This window comes from Panthera onca, chromosome B4 (assembly GCF_046562875.1).
Source record: "Panthera onca isolate mPanOnc1 chromosome B4, mPanOnc1 haplotype 2, whole genome shotgun sequence".
NCBI classification, from domain to species: domain Eukaryota; kingdom Metazoa; phylum Chordata; class Mammalia; order Carnivora; family Felidae; genus Panthera; species Panthera onca.
In genome coordinates this window covers 27,308,636-27,325,574 of record NC_138345.1, presented here as the reverse complement: position 1 = coordinate 27,325,574, position 16,939 = coordinate 27,308,636, and the positions used below count along the sequence as shown (strand labels likewise).

Genomic DNA, 16,939 nt, shown 5'->3' with positions numbered 1-16,939 from the left:
CTGAGTAGACAGAAATGGGCTTCTGGAGTGGAGCTATCAGTTGACATACTGTTGTTATTCTTCCCAGTAAAAGCTCTTCCGCAAGAGAGTGGCTGCTGGTAACAATACGTCTGCAGAAAACAGAAAATGAATATGCAGTGCATATAAACCAAAGAACATTACCCTCCTCTGGTTTTCTGAAGCATATCCAGGCAGGCAGGGGAAATGTCAGTGCCTTCCACAGTGTGTGGGTTGGACCAGTGGTTCTCAAAGTGTGGTCCCCAAACCAGTGGTATCAGCACCACCTGACATATTAGTTATCTGTTGCTGTGTGATAAGTTACCCCAAAGTTTAGTGGCTTTAAGTATCAACAAACTTGTCTTATTTCACACAGTTTCTGTGGGTCAGGAATTTAGAAGTGACTTATCTGGGTGAAATTTGACCCAGGGCTCCTTAGGAGGTTGCAGTCAAGTTGTTACCGCAAGCTGCAGTAATCTGAAGGCTCAACTGTGGCTGGAAGTTGATGCTTAGAGAATGAGAGAGCCTTGTCTTTAAATCACATGCCCTCACATCCATCAAATATAGTTAGAATTGGGTCACAAAATCTAGCCCATCTCCAAAGGATGAAAGTAAGACTCCATCTTTTGAAAGGAGGGATGTCAAAGAATTTATGGACATATTTTAAAATGATTGCACCTGGCTGAGAAATGCAAATTTCTTGGGCCCACTCCAGACCTGCTGGATCAGAAACTCCGGGGTTTGAGTCCAGCAATCTGTTTCACAAGCCCACAGGTGATCTGATGCTGGCTAAACTTGGGGAACCTCCAGGTTAAAGTAAAGAGTGAGAAAACCTCACCTCACTTGTGGGTAACTGCGGTAAAGCCTTACCAACCAAGGCTACCTTTTCGAATCTGGCCATTAATGAATTTAATGAAAGGCACTAGCCTTACTTCAAGTTAATCCACAACAAAAGGTGTGGTAGGCAGAATAATGCCCGCCCCCCACCAAAGATGCCTACAGCCTGGAAAGCCGTGCATATGTTGCCCAATAACATGGCAACTGGGGCTCTGTGGCTATGATTAAAGTAGGTTCTTGAGTTTATCTTGAGCTTCAGGAGGTTATCTCTTCTTATCCAGATGGGCCCAAGGTAGTCACAGGGTCCTAATAAGGGTGAGGCAGGAGGTTCCGAGTCAGAATCCGAGGAGAAAATGTGATGATGGAAGCAGAGGGAGACTGGAAGATGCCATACTGCTGGCTGTGAAGATAGACAAAGGGGTTTTCACCAAGGAGTGCTTGCAACCTCGAGAGTTAGGGAAGTGAAGAAGACAAATTCTCTCCCAGAGCCTCCAGGAGGAATGCGGTTTTGCCACCACTTTGATGTTAGCCCACAGAGGCTCAGGGTGGACTTCTGACCTCACGAACTGAAAAAGAATTAGCTCGTAGTAAGTTGTTACAGCAGCAACAGGAAGCTCATACAGAAGAGCTCTTGTTTGAGCCTTCCTTTTGGTGGAACAGAGAGGAGATTAAGAAGGATGAGGTGGTGGGGGGCAGGGAATGATCGGCTTCCTCAGATGCTTCCACGAGGAGAGTAGACATGTATTTCATTGCAAAGTCTCTCCTTGTATTTCTACCTACATAAGAGAAATGGTCTAGAACTGCGCCATTCAGTAGCCGGTAACCATGTGAGGCCGTCTACATTAACATTTACATTAATTGAAATTACATAAAATTAAAAGTTCATTTCCCAGTCCCATTAGCCCCATTTCAAGGGCTCCATGTCCAAACGTGGCTCGCGACTAATGTATTGGGTAGCACAGACACAGAACATTTCCATCATTGCAGAAAGTTCTGTTAGACCACACTATTCTAGAGTTTTGATCTTTTTCAATTTCAAGTAAGTTGTTTTTTTTTTTAAATCTTATTCCACATCATATCCATCAGCATGATTGCAAGTGGGTGCTATCAGACTCCTTAAGCTCCTTAAACTTGTATTTGTTGGTAGTGCTCATTAACTAGACTTTAAAGAACTTGCGCCTCAAGGGGCTTCTAGGGATTCACAGGCGCCTTAGGAAATAGAACTGGGGGGAGTGTGTCTGTGTGTCCGTGTATGTAAGGGAAGATGGGGGAGCAAGACCTTCACCCCTGCCTTCACTGGAACAACTTCCTCCATTGTGTTTCACTGCTGAGCTCATGCCAGTCCATGTGAAGAAAGATTCCACGGTTTTAAAAAGAAGAAAGATTTTAAAACCTTAAGGCTGGAGGGAGGGTCCCCACCCCACTTCTTCTTTGTCCCCTCCCATAATCTCCTGCAAGTCGTTTGGCCAAGATTTTCCTTCTCACCTAAGACCATGACCAGAAGCAACAAGTCATTTGCTCTTGAATGTTGACATGGATTTATTATGTGGAGTTTCTGTATTTGTGAAGATCTCTTTAAAAATGGATCCACAAAATTATTTTAGAGGATGCAGTTAATTTGGAAAATAGTTTATTGGGTTGTCATTTTCCTCCTGGGATTAGCTCAACTATTTTGTATTTCTATTCTCAGAAACATTATATTCTGCCTTATTTAAACACACACACACACACACACACACACACACACACACACACACACCTGTACTTTATAAAACACACTGGACCTGTCCGTTGCAGTAAAGTTTTATAGTGCTTCTGGCAAAAAACAATAAAGTTTGGATAAAAAGGGAGAACCTTTGGAAGTTTCTTCAAATCGTATAATCTTCAACCCCCAAGGGACTTCTCTGCAGCACTGATAGCCCAGTTGGTTCAGGAGAAGCTGGATGAATCAGTGGTAGGAGGCTCACATTTGATAGGTAAAGCTAATAAGCTTTCTATATTTTGAATGTTAAAACTATTGAATGGGGTAGAAGTCACACTTCTTGCCTCTGGCAATAATTTCACTTTTATCAACTACTGTCTTTCTTGAAATATATCCAGATTCCCCAAGCAGAGGAAAATCCCTAGGGCGGTGAGCACGTCTGTGCTTCTCCCTCTCCTGGGCAGAATAAGCGCTCAGCAGTGCCCTGCTATGGACAAGAGCCTGTCTCTGGAGCTTGCCTGGGTCACACAGGCTCTCTAGGCTTCAGTTTTCTCATCCCTGGAAATCCAAACGGTTTGTGGATTAGTAGTGCCTCTGTTTGTTTCTAGCCCTGAAGTTCTTTGATCATGTGATGGCTGCAAATAATTAAAATCAAATAATTCTGAATTTTAAGAAAGGAAATCCATCAGTTATGAGAGCAGTAACAGAAATTAGACCATATTTGATAGCAGTCATTATTTCCTCTTGACTATGAATGTGTCTGTAGCCATGTGTGAATGAGAGCAAGTCTCATTGCAAAATGCCATTGAGCAAGGAAATGCTGGAGGTGGGTCTCCTGCCGCTGAGGGAGCAAACACCTAGGGGCCCCTCATTTCAGTGAACCCTCTCCGATGCCCTGGAAGGGGCTTGAGCAATATGATTACATGTTCATATATTTTATAAACCTAGAAAAGCACAGTTATTTTAGCTGGAATCTGTTCAGACTGCCATTGGTTTCCATTCTTGCTTCCTCAGCTCTTGGGTCAGGGTTGGGGTAGTCTGGGACATTTGGGGGATCCAGCTAAGAAAAGATGAGCTGGGGATATACTTGCTTTGAATTTAGTAGGATATGTATTTTTAAATTTTTTAAAGCTTATTTATTTTGAGAGAGAGAGAGAGAAAGTGCACATGCGAGCAGGGGTAGGAGAGAGAGGAGATAGAGAATTCCAAGCAGGCTTCGCATGCTGTCAGCACAAAGCCTGACGTGGGGCTAGAACCCATGAACGGTGAGATCATGACCTGAGCTGAAATCAAGAATCAGACGCTTAACCGACTGAGCCACCCAGGTGCCCCAGAATTTGGCAGGAAATACTGATATGGGTCACTCCAAGGAATCTAGAAGATCACTAGGAATTTAGAGTTTTTCCCATTTCTGCAAAACCTCTTGTGGAGGGGTTAATATAACAATTGGTAAGAAGTCAGAGAATAGGGAAGAGGAAAATGAAAAACCCTGAAGGAAGAGTTTATCTCTGAATAATCAGTCCTGTTGTAATAACCAGCAGTATTTAGGAATTCAGCATGCTGGGGACAAGGGCACTGTGATAAAGTTGTGTTCAAATCTCATTTGTGCCAAATGCTGACTTCGTAATTATGGAAAAAATATTTTTCATTGGATCTGTTCCCTCCCCCATTGATGGGGATGCAAATATCTACCTCCCATGTTTGTTGTGACCTTTAAATGCCATAACATGTATATGTGCATAACAGGCGCTCCATAAGTTACAGATTTTTTTTTTAACTAGTACCATGGAATGTTCTCTTACAGTACAGTTAATGTGAATATCAAAAATTCCAAGCAGGGGAAAAGATCTCTTCTAGAGATTGTTGAGGTTGGGAGGGGCCTTGAGATGTTTAAACAAGGAAATTGTGACTTGCACTCTAGGGAGTGGCAAAGCTGGTCTTAAAACCCATGTGACCTAACTGGGAGTATAGTCGGAACAAGTGGGTCCCCTTATATTGAAAATAAATCAAGAAATAAGTGCACTGCACAGAAAGCTATGCATGAAGCACTCCTGGCTGGTAAAGGTGGTTGTCTTTGATCAGTGCCTGGGAACCATATGTTATTATCCCAGCGTAAACCTCGCCCCTGCCCTATGAGGTGGTTGGAATAGAGCCTTATTTTACAGATGGAAAAACAGTGACCCAGAACAGTGAAGCGTTTGCTCAGGGTCACCCAGTAACAAACGACAAGGCTAGAATTCAATAGTATGTTGAATTCCAAAGGCGCGCCTATCCCCCTAGTTCACACTGTCCTCTAAGACTCGGTGTGTGTCCACAGTGGGCTCTCTCCATCCCTGACCAGATTGCAATGCCAAACCACTCACTGGAACTACTTTCTCCCCTCGGACTGAAGTCTTGGTGATGGCACCAGGGCTGCCATTTCTAGTTCACCTGGACATCACTAAAAAAATATGTGATTCCCTTAAAGAGGTTTATAAAGTATCCCAGTGTTCTCAAAAATAGTCTTGTAAAGTCAAAGAATTAAAGGAAAAAGCCAAGAATTTGTTTGACCTACATCTGAACCCAAACATCTGCAAAGTTCTTTCATTTAAAAGACCCTTGAGTTCAGTGGCTCTCAGCCTTGCCTGACATTAGAGCCACTTGACGAGCTTTAAGATGATTCCATGCCCAGGCTCCACCCAAGACTAATAAAATGAGAGTCTCCAAGAGTCGGGCCTGAGACTGGCAGTTTTTAGAATCTCACCAGATGAGGCTAATGTATTATATACCACTAAGGTTAAAGACTGGATGACCTTCCTCAATAATCCTTCCCAATGCTAAATTTCTGACACTCTCAGGAAAAAAAAAAAAAAAAAAAAAAAAAAAAAAAAAGCCTCATTCTTAACCAGGGTGACAGGTAAGTTTCCCTGGCAATTTTACATAGTGCAGACGTGTTGATCAGCATAGTTTTGTTTTTTTTAAGGCCATTTGTTGCTGTATTATCAAAAACTTTAGAAACTGTACATTCCTTCATACAGCATTTCAATTTCTAGGACTTTACCCAGAGGAATTAAGAGATGTCTGCAAAGAATTTCATGTGGAAGTTCATTAAAGCATTATGTGTGACAATGAATTTTGCAGACAGACTAGGTATCCAATACCGAAGGTGACCTTTGGAGAAAGCTATAGTGTATTCATATGAAAGGATGCAACCATTCCATTTCTGTTTCGGTGCCTGTTAACCAGCACAGGAAATACTGTAGAAGGAAGAATATACATCAGTTTTGGGTTATAATACATGTATTTTTCATATGCATAGGGAAAAATATTGAGAGTTTAGTTTCAAACATATTATGTTGTCAGTTGTTACCTTATGGTTGCCTTACGACTGTCCCCTGCCCCCCAGCTTTATTGAGATATAACTGACGTATAACATGACTGGCTTTTTTTTTTTTTTAATTTTTTTGAATGTTTTTATTTATTTTTGAGACAGAGAGAGACAGAGCACGAGCAGGGGAGGGGCAGAGAGAGAGGGAGACAAAGAATCCAAAGCAGGTTCTAGGCTCCGAGCTGTCAGCACAGAGCCTGACACAGGGCTTGAACTTACTGACTGTGAGATCATGACCTGAGCTGAAGTCGTACGCTCAACCGACTGAGCCACCCACGCGCTCCAACATGACTGGCTTTTTTAAATGTTCTTTTGGGTTTTCCAAATTTCCTGGTTTGAATATTATTACTGTTTGGTTAGAAACCATAATAAATAAATAAATAGATAGATTGACAGATAGTCTGTAGGAAATTGTAGGTTAAGATGCAGTCTAGAAACGTGTGTGCCTCCATGGCTCACTTACCCTTCATGCATTATTTTTCATGGCAAGAATACCTAATATTTGCTGGAACAGCTGTTCGGCTGTCTTCAGAAGAGAACATCCTCCTATTTTGTTGTTCAACTCAGGTGTCTTTAGGACAGACTAGAACATTCTTTTTCTGTCTTTTTTTTTTTTTAACTACCCAGATACCCCTTGACTAAAGTCAATATTTAAGGTCATAAGAGTGGGAGAATATCAGCTAGATTCTCAGAGATAGGAAGCTGCTGTAAGGAAAATCCACAAAATAGCATTGAACCTAGGCCTTGGTAAACAGCAAGTATTTGTTGAACGAATAAGTGAAGATTATATTTGGTAACACTCTTCGCAGCAGAAAACATAGGGAAAATCATATTTGTGGCTTTGTTTTGTTTTGTTTTGCTTTGTTTTGTTGCTTTTTTAATAGCTGCACTGTCCCTTTAACAACTAAGGTGTCCAGGGGTGCCTGGGCGGCTCAGTCGGTAAGCTTCCCACACTTGGTGCCAGCTCAGGTCATGATCTCACAGTTCATGAGATGGGGAGCCCCGTGTCGGGCTCTGTGCTGACAGCTGTGGAGCCTGCTTGGGGTTCTCTCTCCCCCTCTCTGCCCCTCCCCTCCTCCCCACCTCTCTCCAAATAAATAAACTCTAAAAAAATGAAAATAAATAAATTGTCTCTCTGAAAATTTTGGAAAACTTTCAGCTAAGAAGTTAATTGTGGACTATTCAAACTTGGGTTTGCTCTATGTTTAAGGCATTTTTCAGTGAAAACTTCTTTCCTGTTTCCTAGGGTAAAAGCAACAGGCTAAAATTCAATTCTGAAAGGAATGATGAGGAGGGAGAAGATGGGTGAAATTTGGATTTCAAACTTCTTTACTATCTGGAGTCTAGAAGTAGCTTAGGATAGGTAGAATAATGCCCCACCCCAAAGATGTCCACATCCTGATCCCCGGAGCCCAGAATATGTTACCTTCTATGGCAAAAGGGATTTTGCATAAGTGATTGAGTTGAGGATCTTGATTTGGGGAGATTTTTCTAGATTATGTGGCTAGGCCCAAATTAATCAAGGAGATGTACCTGTGGAGCAGTCAGAAAGGTGTGACCTTGCTGACTTCTAAGATAAAAGAAGGGGCCACAAGCCAAGCAGCGTGAGCAGCCTCTAGAAACTGGGAAAGACAAAGACGTAGATTTTTCTCCCAGAATCTTCACAAAGGAAGGAAGCCCTGCACACACCTTGATTTTAGCCTGGTGAGACCTGTGTCGGGCATCTAACTTTCAGACTGCAAGATGATGAACTTGTGTTGTTTTAAAGCCACTAAATCTGTGGAGATTTGTTACGAGAACAATAGAACACTAATACATAGCTGAAATTATATAACTTCCATTAGTCATTTTTCTTGCTTCTTATAGATTTATTATATATTTGGGAGCAAATCCTAGCATAGTGTCTTTTACATTTTAGTATTGATTTGTGGGGTCTTGAATCCTAGTTTTCTTCTCCTCCTTTATCTCAGGATGCTGTGCTCCTCAGACTCTTGACTGGCCTCTAGATACAAAAAAAAAGGAATCTGGAATTATTCCCCAGGAAGCTCCTCTTTCCAAGCCCGAGAGAGGAGGAACGTTGCTGTGCACAAGGATATGTCCAGTGAGATTAGAGGCTGTAATTGTGGGAACTGGGCCATGTAGAGCAAGATGTAAATCCTTGAAATCATTTTTAATGAAACATAAACATTGAGTTTGCATGAGGGCCACGGTTTCTGGGTGGTTGGTTCTAACTTTGGCAATCAGGACTTAGAGGGAAAATCTTCCAGTTTTAATGGACTCCAGATGTTCTGGTCCCAGCTGAAAATTTTCATCATTCATGGTTAATATTTTTGTCAGCAGCAGAGTTTTGTTGTAATATCTCCAGATTGGTGATAGTGGTTGTTAGTCATCAAACAAGGTCCAAATGAGAGTTTAATCTTGGGGTCACTTTAAGCATCCCATCACACTCCATTTAATTAATAATTGCTTAATAGTATAGCCACCAGAATTTTTTTTTGCGGGATAATGGACTACATGAGTATCTGATGACAACCATCCACTGAAATTAGGTATGAATACGCTGTGCTGTTTTAACAATGGCTGGGGTCCTGGCCAAGGTCTAGAAGAAGGAAACCAGGATGTCAGATGGCCATCATGTTGGGCAAATAAAGAGGCAAAGGTTTATTGCAAATGACAATGAACCTCTTCATCATAGAATTTAGATTAAATTCACATCAGTTGGGGAACATTGAAGCAGTTACTTTTGAGAAGCACTTGGGAAGATCAGCTAAAAAAAAAAAAAGACAACTTCTGTTTTTAGGACAACAATGTCATGACCACCTACACTTGATAAAAGATAAATCTACAAGTTCTCTTCTGGGATATGGTTTTAATCACGTAAGTAGTCTAAAACTAAGTACATTACTTGTATTCACGGTTCAGTTTCTTTTGATGAATGAGAAGAGCACAGCTGACCTTCCTAGAACCCTTTTTTGAGAATTGCTATCTACACACCATCTTGAATCCGTAAAGAAGGGAGAGCGGACTGCATTTGTGCTTGTGGTTATGCGATAGCAGGACCCGGTAGGATAAGTTATGCTGAAAAGGTGTTTGAAAGGCCTGTTGTTACCCGCCTGTTTAGAAAGGGCTTGGTTTATCATTTGCTAATAAGTCACATCCAGGCTGTCCTGGAGCTTTTATCAAGTACTTGTATAGTGCTTATAGTCATTGGTGTAACTAGATAATTTTTGAAGTTTTATTGCCAGGGCATATGGTTTCATGGTTAATTAGGGGCCTGGATTATAGGCCTCTCACGCCACTTAGCAAATGAATAATTTGTGGCTACTGACAAATAATAGAATCTCTTTGGGCCTTTGTAATTTAAAAAAAAAATGATAATAAATCATTTGCCTCTATACTAAGTCTTTAATCAGCAGAACACTTCAGGAGTTTCACGGCTAATAAAGAAAAGGTCATTTGCTGGAATGTTAGCACAAAGGAAAGATGTTACTGCTGATTCTAAATGTGTGTGCAGGCTGCTCACTGGGGAAGATGTCGTGCCTTCCTCATTTTTCCATTTTCCTCCTCATTCGGGTCCAACAGGCATATCACCCATAAAAGGGAGACACAGTGGTCCTGCCCCATCCAGAGGGACTGGCAGAGCCCATAGCTAGAATTGGCAAGATTTTAAAAATACATGTTTTGGTTTTCCCAGATTGTCTCAACTGTCGATAAGTACTTTTGGAAATTTAAGTCACAGACCCATTCTTTTATGATGCTTTCCAGCAAGTACTCACCATATACAGTCTTCTTAGACGTCCCCTGGCACCCTTTGAAGCCCAAGGCTCATTTCCATGTGTAAATCCACATGGACAATGTCACAGCCGGCTCTAGAATTACCAGTGAGCATTGGTCCCAGGTGCTCTGAGGAATCTGACTCTGAAGCAAGGAAAGGCTTCCTTTTGCTAGCTGAAGTCCTGGATTTTCCTCCTCAAAGTCATGAAATAGTTTGCTAGCTCCAGATGGAGAGATATGATGTGATGTAAGAGGTAACGGGAAAGAAGTTCTGTTCTAATGTTAAATATCTGTCTTCTCTACCCTGTCCCGGATGGTTATTATTGAAAATAAAAGTAATAATAACAGAATAACAGTGCTGAGGGGAGCCAGCATTGCTTAAACCTTGATTATGTGTCAGACACCCTGCTAAGCACATTACCTTCATTGCATACCCTCTAATCCTAAAGGCAACCCAAAAGCAAGGCACCATTAGTATATCTGTCTCTATCTTACAGGTGGGTCGGGAATGGCTAAGATATTTAATTGTTGGGTCAAGCATGGTACACTGTTTTCTCCTGCTTTTAAAATGCGTTTATCCATTCTTTGAACAAAGGTTTATGGAGTACCTACTGCGGCCCAGGCCCTGTTTTAGTCTCTGTATACTCCTGAGAAAGATGTGATGAACTCGACAAATTCCTTCGTTCTACGGGAAGAAAGAAGGTTATACAAGAGCAGTGGGCTTCTGAGAAAATGAGGAAATGCTAACCTCATTGACCGGCCTCCTGCATCTGCCCCGAGGGACAGTAATAAGAACCCCATCTCGCAGGTGGGTGTCTGTCATAGTCACCTTTTCAGCTGGGTGGGGAGAATGACATCCAGAGAATGTGAACTGTTCTTATTTAAGGCTTTCTGCAAAGATCGAAAGGGGAGGTCTGGCCTAAGAAATGATGGGGGAATTTCCAGGTCCGAGAAAACTCGCTAATGAACTTGGAATCCTGGTATCTCCATTGGAAAGGGCCTCATACTCTTGGAGTCCAGCTTTTAGACCAAATTTCTCTTCAGTACGAGATACTCCTCTTAATAGGTGGTCAGAGTACCTCTGCGTGCACACGTTTAGTGCTAAGGAACTCTACCTCATGAGGCAGTCCATTCTGATGCTAAAGGTTGTTTTTCTTAATACTGAGCCAACAATGTGCCTCCACAGGACTTCTACTCATTGGTCCCCATTCTGTTAGCTGATGTCATGCCAAATCAAGATAATTCCTTTTTTATAAAAAGGCCCTTAAGTGTCTAAAATCAGCACATTAAGACTTTATTTCTTGCTCCTTCAGCCTTCCCTCACGTGTTATGATTCCTAAATCCTTCGCTGTCTTAGCTGGAGCAAGGGACGCTGGAAATTCATGCGCTGGGCCCATTCACAGCTCACTGGGAAGAGCTATTAATAGATACTACTTAAGTGACAAGAGGCTGTAAAGGAGGGGTGGGGTGTCTCCTTTGGTCATTTGGACGTGGACAAAGCATCTTTAGAGTCCCAGGGGTTTCTGAGGTCAGGGCTCATCTGGCTGGTATTTGAGGCCCTAAATAGTACTTAGGACACTGGGAATAGGCTTTAGAGGACCAGGCTGCAGACTCTGACACAGTACCAGGGAAGAAAATCTGATGGCTCTAGAACATACTTGTTCCTGGCAGTTTATGCGGCCATCTCTGGGGAGAATGTTATTTGCAGGGAGGAAGGGGACTGGGTGGAATTAAAGCTTATGGATTCTTTGATACTCTAAACTCTCTTGGAAACCACAACTACCTTAAATTCCAGCTAGTTCACCCTCATAAATACCCCCCCATCTTTTGTAAAGAACTAAAATTGAGAAAAGGCCACTGATGGCCCCCTGACTATCTATGCCCCCTCTACGTGATAAGACCAGGATACCCGACCTACTCCCTCCTACCCACTCTAAGAGTAAAGGAAAGGTTTTTTGGCATGATGTTGTACCTAAATGTAGGTCATGTAGGCCATTACCAGTAATAGAAACTCATTTTTAGTATTACTTGCATATGATGGTAAATTATTTTGTTGTTTGCCTCACTGATATTTTCAGAGGGATTTGTCTCTGGTATATGAAGCTTGGTTATAACCTACCCTGTAGATTCAAAGCCATGTTAATATAATGATGAAATGTTACTTCATCATGATTTCTTCTGCTTAACAGAATGCCTCTTATTTGTTACTTAACTGTATTAATTGCTACACTTTGCCACCAGCTTTGATGATGATACATCCTTTATAATACCTACATGGTGGAGTGAACAACATTATCTCCATGTTGCCAGTCAGACAGCTGGAGCTGAGAGATGTCCAGTGACTTGTATAGCATTTTGTGGCTCTAAGTAACTGAGCCCACATCATGTACCAGCCTTCCGCCCACTGCTGTTCACCTTGCAGAATTCTGTAGAACGTGACCTAACCGAAATGGAAAATTAAATTCACTGAGGCACAAATTCCAGACCAATGGAAAACGCTAATGACATTAATTAGACCTATCCATCGAACAGTTAAAAAAAGAAATAAAACTCAATTATTATCTCTGAAACACAAATCAGAAAAGTGCAAATGTATACACCTTTGAAAATCCACCAAGGTTAAGTTTTTCAAAGCTCGTGGTTTCTTGGGGGCATGTGAGCTATTCTGGGGCAGAGTAAGCACTCAGTCCCACTCAGTTCCCTAGAGCCACAGTGTTTTCCTTTTTTTCTTATCTAATCAGGCTCTAGGAGTCTGCTAAGAGTAAGGCACACAAACCGCTTTTATTAGAGAAAAATTTTGGTAGTGAGAAGATTATTATCATGAGGATGGAAAACAGGCCTGTCACTGAGGTTTGGTGACTGCTATGCCAAAGCCACAGAGCTGGCGAACCTCAAACTGGTCTCTTCATTAGAGAATAAAATTTAAGGAGAGCTCATCTAATTCTTTGGAAGTTTAAGATAAGCGCTTGTTGACTAGAGACAGAAATCTATGGTTTGGGGGGTAACTGGAAATATTCTTTTCACTTTTATGTAAGATATGTGTTAGTCTTGGCTCTAAAGGAACATTTCGTATCCAACATTCTGAAGGAACTCTTCTGGGATTAATTCCTCTTGGAAAAGTGTAACTTCTTTGCTTCCATTCCACGGAGGCTTACACGAGAAGTGGCGGGGGTGTTTCTTTTCCAAGGAAGGTGTAATACACTAGAGGCTGAGTTCTTACACAGCTCAGAGCCTGTAATCCTCCTAATGGACCCTCCTCCACTTCATTTTGAAACAGAAGAATGTTAAAAACCACAATTTGTGTTCAGAGCATGAATTTTAAATATTGATGTCACATGTACCTAAGAGAGGTATCTGAGCCGTTGTTGGCCTAGTGCCTTCATCTGACTACCACCCATTGGTCCATCCGTCATCTATCCTTGCCTCCCTCCGTCCCTCCACCTACCACCCAGTATCTCTCCATCCTTTATCATCTGTCCATCCATCCACCGTCGTTCATCTACTGTCCACTATCTATCCATCCACCGTCCTCCATCCATCCATCTCCTATCCATTCATCAGTGTTGTGTAATGGTTAGTGCATGCATTCTGAAGTCAGTCTGGTTCGAATCCCAACCCTCTCACTTACCAGCTGGGTGATCTTGGGCAAGTTATTTATTCTCTATGCCCTGGTTTTCTCATCTGCAAAATGAAGATCATGAGAGCGTGTATCTCATGATATTACTATGAAGTTAAGTGAGTGAATATGGACAAAATGTTTAGACCAGTGCCTGGCACATCACTAGCACTGTTCAAATAGTTGTTATTGTGTTATTATTCATATTACTTTTTGATATATAATTTTTAGTGTTTACCTTTTTAAAAAATTTTAATATTTATTTATTTTTGAGAGAGAGGGACAGAACACGAGCGGGGGGGCGGGGGTAGAGAGAGACACACACAGAATTCAAATCCGGCCCCAGGCTCTGATCTGTCAGCAGAGAGCCCAATGCAGGGCTTGAACTCACAAATCATGATATGACCAGAGCCGGAATCTGACACTCAACTGATGGAGCCACCCAGGCACCCGTGTTTATTTATTTATTTTTGAGAGAGAGAGACAGAGGGAGAGAGAAAGAGAGAGAGAGAGCGCGCATGCACGCACACACAAGTGGGGGAGGGGCAGAGACAGAGGGAGACACAGAATCTGAAGCAGGCTCCAGGCTCTGAGCTGTCAGCACAGAGCCAGATGCAGGGCTCAAACTCATGAACCGTGAGATCGTGACCTGAGCCAAAGTTGGACGCTCAATGGACTGAGCCACCCAGGCACCCCATGTTTATTTATTTATACTGAGAGAGAGAGAGAAAGGGAGAGAACACACACACACACACACACACACACACACACACACACACGAAGGGGAGGGGCAGAGAGCAGGCTCCAGGCTCTGAGCTGTCAGCACAGAGCCCGATGCAGGGCTTGAACTCACAGACTGTGAGATCATGACCTGAGCTGAAGTCAGATGCTCAACCGACTGAGCCACCCAGGCGCCCCAACATGACTGGCTTTTTTAAATGTTCTCTTGGATTTTCCAAATTTTCTGGTTTGAGTATTATTACTGTTTGGTTAGAAACCATAATAAATAAATAAAAGAAAACAATAAAATAGTCTGTAGAAAATGGTAGGTTAAAATGCAGTCTAGAAACGTGTGTTCCTCCATGGCTCACTCTCTGTCTCTCAAAAATAAATAACATTAAAAAAATTAAAAAAAGAAAGAAAGATTAATATCTTCAGACTACAGTGGGATAATGTCGCGAGCTAACCAAAGCTTCAGTCCATCACTTATCCTTATAATTCACAGGGAGGAGTGATTCAGAGCAGAAGTAAGCTGTGTATGTAGAGTTTGGGGTCTCAAACCAAGTAGGTCCCAGCCCCTGCTCTCTCTGGTCAAGACCTAAGGAAGGGAATAAAAGGTCCTGGAGAAATCAGCTGGCAGAGGGATCATGGGTTTCACCGCTCCTACACCCAGCTCTGGGGAAGTGACTAGATCCCCAAATAGAAATGGCCGCTCAGGTCTGGAGTCCTATAAGGAGCTTTCCGGATCCCATGGCCATCTGTTCCCAAGCAGACCATGGAAATAGCTGAAAGAGAGTTGGGCCTAAGGAGGCCTCAAGGATGCTAGGTGCCTGTGTGGATCTGTGAAGATGCTGGTGTGGACTAACGACAACCCCAGGACAAGACTTGCACCAGTCCCCCCACCCCCAACACCTTGACCACACAGAAGTCATCCCTCCCCGTGCACGAGGAAAGGAGGTGGCCCCGAATTGCCAGAGATGTTTCCTCCAAATGGGGGCTTAAAATAGACATTGAGTTAGTTTTAGAAAAATCGTAATACATTTCCTTCATATCTGATATTGTGGGCCGAGGCGATGCTTGCTTGGGTATAGCAGATGATGACAACGGTGACTCATCAGGTGTTGGTGATGTCATGTGTGCTCCTCTGCTAAGCACTGTACGTGGATCAACTCATGAAATCCTTCCAACGCAGTTACTACTGAATTCCCGCTTTGGAGGAAATCCAGGCACAGAGAGGTTAAATAACTTGCTCAAGATCACGTAGGAAGATATGGGATTTGAACCTGAGTAATGTCAATGACCCTTAGCAATGCAATGTTTACAAACCAGATGGTCAGAAAGTCTTTCCTAATCTCAAGCTAAAGACTTCTTGTGGGAGTTTAAAACCATTTCTTCTTGTTTGGTTCTTAACATCTGAAAGAGCTAACAGCTACTCATGTGATCCATATCTTTTTCTCCATTTCCTCTTTTTCCAGCCCAGATGACCTCGGTTGCCCCAGCCTCTCCTCAAGGCTGTTGCTGTTTCATTATTTCTGATTTGCCCACTGCCGTACTGTCTGGGCCTGAGTTGGAACAGAGGTCAGTGTGTAATGAGTAGTCTAGAAAGATTGTATCTTCATGGTTCCCAAGTCAGTGCACTCTGGTGTTGAATTTAGCAATTTCTTTCAACAAGAGAGAGTTCTCTCTCATGATCTCCCATGGTCCCACGTCTAAGTCTGTCACGTTTTTATAAAGAAGCCCCAGTGGTCTTTTTCTAAATCTTCTGGGAAATGCGCTATTTGGCCTTATGTGTGCGGCCAATTGCCAGGCCTGTTTTCTGTCTATCTAAATTATGGTGGCAGACGAGATAAAAATACAAAGACAAAAAAGTCATTTTTCTCCCCCCAAAACACCAAAATTCTTTGAGCCTTTCATTCCCTTCTGCTTTTTTTGCCGATAACAATGAATAATGGTTTCTGCTCCTGCTTTTATTGGCTTAGCATTTGGGGTCATAAGAATGTAAATGTTTCCCTAAGGAAAAATACATTTGGGGGATTAACCAGATTGTTTCTTTTATTTTAAAAATTTTAGTTATAAAAGGAAGAAAGCGACCAAGCTAAGTTATGATCCCAAACAGAAAACAGAGAGCAGAGACCACCATTCATTGAAGTAGGAACTCCTGGGATTTGTGTAGGTCAACTCTGGGGGTTCCATTTTAGTTGGCATGGCTTTAAAGAGTTCTATTTTAAATCTAGTGACTGTCCTAGTTAAATGTATTTATATATGGGTCAGGTCACATCATTAGTAAAACTGATTTTGTCCGGTATTTTATTCCTTTAACTGGCCGTTACTACTCTCTTCTCATGCCAGTGTCTCAATGTGATGTGACTTTAGAAAATGGCTATTGCCTTTTTCTCATCATGCATCCCCCCCGCACACACACACACGAGCCCCCTGTAACCTGTCATTAACCCTCACACCTCTGTTAAAACCGTGCTCTTAGAGTTTAGCAAAAATTTCTTCAAGGTGAAATGGAAAGAACTCGTGTTCTTTTTGGTTGCTTGACCTGAGATCTTTGACACTGCTGACCACCTTGTCCTCTCCTTCACACCTCAGTTCTTGGCCTCTTTGATACCTTGTGATCATTTCTTCTCTCAGGAGGTGTCCATCCTCTCTGGAACTTTCTCCAAGGCTTGGCTTCTGGCTCTCGACTTAATTTTTTTCCAAATTAATCTTGGTATAGGCTCCTATCTTTAGGCGTCAGCATTATTTATGTCATTCCCAGGTCCACATCTCCCACCACTGTCTCTCTCTGAGCTCCCAGCCAGTATCTCCATCACCTGCTGAACAATTTCATTTGTTAATCTGTTTTACCTTGGTACCTAAATCTCAGGAGACCGCCCGCCAAAATCATCTTCTTGCCTCTAAGTTCACTCCTCCTCCTGAA

At 42.3% G+C, this 16,939-nt stretch overlaps 1 long non-coding RNA gene across 3 annotated transcripts in view; it reads left to right on the top strand.

The window, feature by feature from the left end:
• The window catches only part of LOC132694978 (uncharacterized), a 37,183-nt gene that overhangs the window by 9,200 nt on the left and 11,044 nt on the right, over positions 1-16,939 (top strand). For all 3 annotated transcript variants that reach the window (XR_013556918.1, XR_013556917.1, XR_009617598.2), the window contains exon 2: positions 10,273-10,485. This is a non-coding gene — a long non-coding RNA (uncharacterized LOC132694978). The remainder of the gene's footprint in view (positions 1-10,272; positions 10,486-16,939) is intronic.